This window comes from Leptonychotes weddellii, chromosome 13, assembly GCF_054177405.1.
Source record: "Leptonychotes weddellii isolate Sample4059 chromosome 13, ASM5417740v2, whole genome shotgun sequence".
NCBI classification, from domain to species: Eukaryota; Metazoa; Chordata; class Mammalia; order Carnivora; family Phocidae; genus Leptonychotes; species Leptonychotes weddellii.
In genome coordinates, this window is record NC_138381.1 from 48340277 (window position 1) to 48347538 (window position 7262).

Consider the following 7262-nt stretch of genomic DNA (forward strand, 5'->3'; position numbering starts at 1 on the left):
CCTTTTACATTTGGGGTCTTTGACTTCTTAGATAATCTGTTGAAAGCTATAGATGCTCTTCTCCAGAGATAATGCACACACGTATACATATACAAATTGAGATTATAATTTCAGATGGTCGAAGGGACACTCTAAAACCCATTCATTGATCTAGATTAAGAATTTCAGCTCTAAAAATACTAAATACTACTTTAATTTCCACAAAGGAATAAGTTAAATAACCTATGGCCATCCATAAAAGTAGAATTTTATGCAGATATTAAAAAAGAAATAACCTAGGGCGCCTGGCTGGCTCAGTCGGTAGAGCATGTGACTCTTGATCTCAGGGTCATGAGTTCAAGCCCCATGTTGAGCATAGAGCTTACTTTAAAAAAAAAAAAGGAAGCAACTCTATGTATACTAATGTAAACAGATGCTAAAGATACAATGTCAAGTGAAAAAAGTTGTAGAACAGATGAGAATGATTTTGTTTGTGCATACACTATGTAATTATTCCATTTGTGTATATGTTTAGAAAATATCTGCAGGGATACACAAAACCATGACATTGTGACTGGATGAGTATTGTGGAGACTTTTTTCTTTAAACAAAGTAAGATTTGGACCTACCAGCATAGACTTGTATTTCTTGTATATATTATGAAGAAAAATTAAGTTAAAAAAGATGAACCATTCTTCTAAAATACAGTGTTTTATAGTCTTTATAATCTATTCCAAAGGAAAAAACATATTATGTATTTATTGCTATCCAAATGAGATTCTTTCCTCTAATTGAAAACTTTGATCTCCCTTTCCTTTTTTTGTTTTCCGAAAGGTTAAAAGACATTTTTGGACTTTCCTTCTTGACTTCACTATCATTGTCTAATTACCTTTTGCTTCTCCAAGTTTTCAATTTCTTATTTATGTGTAATGTATTATATGAATGAAATTCCAGACATTTGTAAATTATATTGAGAATATTGCTTGAATTTCTATGTGAATTCTCTTATTTCATGACCTACTAAGTCATACATTATGATTTTGATACAAAACATTCCATGGATTGTTAACTCAAATTATGCTATTATAGTCAACTACATGAAATGAGGTAATTAGAAAACTACCGTGTTTGTACATGATGAGCTTTGTCTCAAATACTAAGGGACTTTATCTGTTATATACTTGCACAGATGGGTTTATTGGGGGTGAATAAAATAATTCTAATCTTTACCAGATATTAAATTTCTCACCTGCTATTTCAATTTAATTATGTCCTAATTTTTTTTAAGCAGAGCAAATTTTCTAATTTTCTGAAATGAGGCATTTTGGGTAACAGCAGAAAAAAGACACTTTTCCTGGTTTCAGTTAGAGTGGGGTTTAGAATGAATTTGAGAAACGGGTATAATAATCACAGAAATTGGGCAACCATGTCGGGACCCCTCTCGAGAGCTTTTTCTGTATCTTCACTTAATAAACTTCTGTCGCAGGGCGCCTGGGTGGCTCAGTTGGTTAAGCAACTGCCTTCGGCTCAGGTCATGATCCTGGAGTCCCGGGATCGAGTCCCGCATCGGGCTCCCTGCTGGGCGGGGAGTCTGCTTCTCCCTCTGACCCTCCTCCCTCTCATGCTCTCTGTCTCTCATTCTCTCTCTCTCAAATAAATAAATCTTTAAAAAAAAAAAAATTAAAAAAAATAAACTTCTGTCGCTTTACTAAAAAAAATATATAGTAATCACAGAAATTACTACAATATAAAGTCCAACTGTTCTAGCCTGTTGATCACAGAAAGTTTCATATACAAACTAGTCAAGAGTCCAGTTGTCTGTCCCATTTTTGTCAATGAATGGGGCTCCATCCCCTTGGAAGTTTTTAGACTTAAATCACGGATGCAGCCAATTGATTCATTCACATGTGAGCGGTGAGTGTGGCCTCTCCTGTGCGGAAGGTAGATGATTGGCTGAAGGTAACCTCCCCGGGATGCGAGAAGCTTCCTGGGATGTACCTTAATGGGGATTCCCTTCAACAGATGGCCACCATCTCCGTCTTGCAATTGGTTATTTGCTGACAGCTTTCTTCTGTTTAACTCAAGTCTTTCTTATTTAATAGACCCTCCTTACATTTAATTCTACCTTTCAAAGATACAGAAATTGGCAATATCCGATTTGTAACCCCAGATTCCTCTTCCTCATATCCATGTTTAAATAGTCATCAATTTCGTGAATCCAATCTCTTTCATCCCATAGATTGCCTTGGTCTTGACAGGGTCTTCCATAATAATCACAGGATTCTCTGCCTCCAGTCAAAACCCTTATTAATTAATTCCCTACACTGTCTTCTGAATTATCTTTTATTTTTTAATCTTTTACATTTTATTTTGTTAGGTTAGTCACCACACAGTACATCACCAGTTTTCAATGCAGTGATCCACGATTCATTGTTTCCGTACAACACCCAGTGCTCCATGCAGTACGTGCCCTCCTTAATACCCATCACCGGGCTAACCCATCTCCCCCACCGCCCTCCCCTCTAAAACCCTCTGTGGACTCTGAATTATCTTTTAACCAACTGAGCCACCCAGGCGCCCCTCTGAATTATCTTTTAAAGAGACAAACCTGATCATTGCATTCACTAGCTTTAAGATCTTCAATGGCTCCTCACTTCCTAAGGATAAAGTCAACTCTGTGTTGGGATTTTTATAATTTGACCCATTCTCTTCTGCTTCTTACTATTCTCTCCCTATACACCTTTTGCTCCTTTCTCTTATTTTCCTGCTTGCTGCTTGACACATGCTGTTTTCTCTGCCTGTAATTTTTTGTCCTCTTTCTTTACCTGGCAAACTCCTATTTGTCTTTTAAGTTTTGTATCTGTTACCATCCATCCTGTAAAACCTTCCTGAATTATTTACCCTGTCCCTGTCCTCTCTTAACTTTTAGAAGGTACCTCTCATAATCTTTCATCACTGTACTGTAATTATAGACTTCTGTCTTCCCAAGAGAACAGACCCTGTGTCTTAACCATCTCTGAATCCAGTACCTCCACAGTGCCTGGCTCAATACAATTTTTTTTCAGTTATATGTTGTGTATCTGAAACCAGTTCAAATGTCTTTCTAAGGTGACTGATCTTTCCTTAAAAAGAAAACTAGACTGGGGCGCCTGGAAGACCCTGTCAAGACCAAGGCAAATCTATGGGATGAAAGAGATTGGATTCATGAAATTGATGACTATTTAAACATGGATATGAGAAAGAGGAATGTGGGGTTACAGATCGGATATTGCCAATTTCTTTATTTTTGAAAGGTAGAATTAAATGTAAGGAGGGTCTATTAAATAAGGAAGACTTGAGTTAAAACAGTGTCTGCCTTCAGCTCAGGTCATGATCTCAGAGTCCTGGGATCGAGCCCTGCATGGGGCTCCTTGCTCAGCGGGGAGTCTGCTTCTCCCTCTCTTCCCCAGTCGTGCTCTCTCTCACTGTCTGTCTCTCTAAAATAAATAAATAGATCTTAAAAATATATATGTTAATACAATAGAGTTGTGGTAAAGACCAGTTGCAGTGGTTGGAAAGACAGACCCAGGGCGCCTGGGTGGCTCAGTTGGTTAAGCAACTGCCTTCGACTCAGGTCATGATCCCAGGGTCCTGGGATCAAGTCCCGCATCAGGCTCCCTGCTCAGCAGGGAGTCTGCTTCTCCCTCTGACCCTACCCATCTTGTGCTCTCTCAAATAATAAAATAAAATCTTAAAAAAAAAAAAAAAAAGGGGGCGCCTGGGTGGCTCAGTTGGTTAAGCTACTGCCTTCGGCTCAGGTCATGATCCTGGAGTCCCGGAATCGAGTCCCGCATCGGGCTCCCTGCTCGGCAGGGAGTCTGCTTCTCCCTCTGACCCTCCTCCCTCTCATGCTCTCTGTCTCTCATTCTCTCTGTCTCAAATAAATAAATAAAATCTTTAAAAAAAAAAAAAAAAGACTGACCCATCTGATCCTTACACTGTGCTAGCGCTTTTAAATATTTTCAACTCACAAATCACCTGGTGTTTCACTATCCACTGTGTTTGTTTTTCTGCTAGACAGCTTTCCCCCCCTCTTCTGTCTTGTGATCTCATACTTCTGTTTTCTTCTCTCAGTCATATTGATGTGCATTTCACTGCTTGGAACGTCATTGTGTTAATGTACTTTATAAAGATCCCAGTGACTCTTCTGTTAATCTTACATTTTTAGGAGTGGGAAAATTTAAAGAGTAATATCAAGCTCTGGAGGCATTGTGTATTTGCTGTCTTTTAACATCAGCAAAACATTCTATTCCTTCAGTACTTGATACTGTCAGTGTTTGATTCCTATATTATCAAGAGAACAGCTCTAAGCAATCTCATGGTAGCATAAAGTTCACCAAGATGCTACAATTGTCACATCAGTATATAGTATCAAAGAGGATATTCACTAGGCAGCAATGGTTGTATAATGTCTTATTCATTTGATCTATTTCATCTTCATATTCAGTAATAACCCCACAAGAACATAAAAACTGATATTATGCTGTACCTTTGTTTCCCTAGTACAGCTTTTGACTGCCATTGGTTTCAAATAGAGAAGTCCCCAAGCTGTGGTCCATGGCCTGGGTGCTCTCAGCTGTGTCCAGAGGGACCCGTACAAAAGCATAGGAAGAGCTTGAATGTGCTGTCTTGTGGAGACAGCCAAAGGTCATGGACTATCACAGGACTAGAATTTTGTGTAGGAAGCACAGCCCCTTTGCCTAAAATCTGCTTACAGGTGAGGTTGCTGAAGAGTCAGCTTGGCATAGTGTCTATCATAGTGACCCAGGTAAGGTTCACTCTTAAATCTTGGATGTATGTGATGATGAGGCATCAGTTTGATGAAGATAAGAAATATATACCATTTGACATAATTGCACTACTGCTATTCATAGAGTTGCCCTTTAAATTGATTAGCCTAATGAGATAGATTACATGACGATTTTTCTTTTTTTGTATCCCTTATAGCTCTTAGGATAGTAGTGTTTTGGGTGCAATAGATGCTTAATAAATACTTGTTGGAAAAAAATAGACATCGAGAAAGAAATGGAGTAACTTGGCATAAAAGTCCTGTGTAAGGCCTGCTCTGGGCTGAGAGCCATGTTGCCCTGTTCTTAAAGCCAAGGGGCTCTTCCTCCAAGCCTTCCGCCGAAATCCTTGATTTCTGGGCCAAGCAATGGAAAATGGCCCACTCCCGTGATCAAAACCATATTTCTTTCTAATGTGTAATAATAGGATACGATCTTCAAAAGCACTTCAAAGTAACCAGGAAAGTTAGGACTTGCCATGTCAAGAAACAGAGCAGAGGGCCCCTTGACTGGGGTCTGAAATGAATCCTTGGTTGAACAAGTAATGGAAACTGACAAAGCTCCCAGACTGAAAGAACCCAGCACACCGAGAGGCTGGTTAGTTGGACTCAGTTGTGTTCCCTGTGCGACATTCTCCACTGAAGACACAGGGTTGAGGGAAGCCAAACTGGCGCCCGTGCTTGCCTTCTTCCTACACTGATGTGTAAATTTAAAAGACCTTTCCCAGCTGAGAGCCAAGTCATGACTACCACTCAAAGCAGAGCAACCTCACGGCTTCTTTGCTTTGCAGCAAACCCTTATGTCCAGAATCATTCTCAGCCTTTTTCCTGATAGGTCTACTGTTACTATTACTAGTATGGTCATCTGTTATTGAGTGTATGCAACTTGCTATATATTAACCATTGTCATTTCAACTGTGAGTGAGGAAAGAGAAGCCCAGAGAAGTTAGTTAACTTGCCCACAGTCACACAGCTAGTAAATAGGAGAGCCAGGACTTAAACCCAGGCAGTCAGACTCTAGAACTAAACTCTTAACAACTACCCTATACTGAAACATACCCTTTAGAAGCACAGCAAACAGGATTACACAGGTGTTCTATAAAAGTAAGACAACATGTTTCTATATAATACTACTCTGTGCATATATATATAGATATATATAGATATTAATTATATATAATTAATATATATCATATATTAATAAATAGCTATTAAATATATTACTAAAGATTCTAAGGGCAGTTTTATAAAAATAAGATAATGTACTATATATAATATATATATGTGTGTATATTATATATATGTGTGTGTGTGTATATATATATACACCAGTATATTATATATAGTTGACCCTTGAACAACAAGGGTTTAAACTGTGCAGGCCCACTTATAGGTGGATTTTTTTTTTTTTCTTTAAAGCAGGCTCTATGCCCAGCATGGAGCCCAACATGGGGCTTGAACTCACAACCCCGAGATCAAGACCTGAAATGAGATTAAGAGTTGGATTCTTAACCTCATATGTGGGGTGCCCCACATGTGAATTTTTTGGATAAATATAGTACAATACTAGAAATGTATTTTCTCTTCTTGATGACTTTATTATTATTTGGGTTATTTATTTATTTGACAGAGAGAGGGAGTGCAAGCACAAACACGGGAGGCGGCAGAGGGAGAGGGAGAAGCAGGGAGCCCTATGTGGGGCTTGATCCCAGGACCCTGAGATCATAACCTGAGCCAAAGGCAGACGCTTAACCAACTGAGCCACCCAGGTGCTCCCTTGATGGCTTTCTTAATAACATTTTCTTTTCTCTAGCTTACTTAATTGTAAGAATACAGCATATTATATATATATATATATATATATATAACACATACAAAATATGTGTTAATTAGCAGTTTATGTTATTGGTAAGACTTCCAGTCAACAGTGGTCTATAAGTAGTTAAGTTTTTGGGGAGTCAAAATTTATATTTAGCTTTTTGACTATGCGGGAAGTTGGTATCCCAAAACCCCACACTGTTCGAGGGTCAACTTTATATCTTGGTCCTCTGTGGTATCAATAGTAGATTGGTTTTTCTATACATAGCAACAAATTCATGATAGCAAATATTCACACTTCACTCTAGAGATGAGGTACTTCTAGTCCTTAAGAGTTGGATTCTTGGGCGCCTGGGTGGCTCAGTTGGTTGAGCGGCTGCCTTCAGCTCAGTCATGATCCTGGAGTCCCGGGATTGAGTCCCACATTGGGCTCCCTGCTCAGCGGGGAGTCTGCTTCTCCCTCTGACCCTCCTCCCTCTCGTGCTCTCTGTCTCTCATTCTCTCTCTCGCAAATAAATAAAATCTTTAAAAAAAAAAAAAGAGTTGGATTCTTAACCTCGCATGTGAGGTGCCCCACACGTGAATTTTTTGGATAAATATAATACTAGAAATGTATTTTCTCTTCTTTTTTTTTTTTTTT

General features: G+C 38.8%; 1 protein-coding gene across 19 annotated transcripts in view; it reads right to left on the bottom strand.

Annotated features, from left to right (window-relative positions):
* The window catches only part of DLGAP1 (DLG associated protein 1), a 305491-nt gene that overhangs the window by 98094 nt on the left and 200135 nt on the right, over positions 1–7262 (bottom strand). The window lies entirely within an intron of this gene.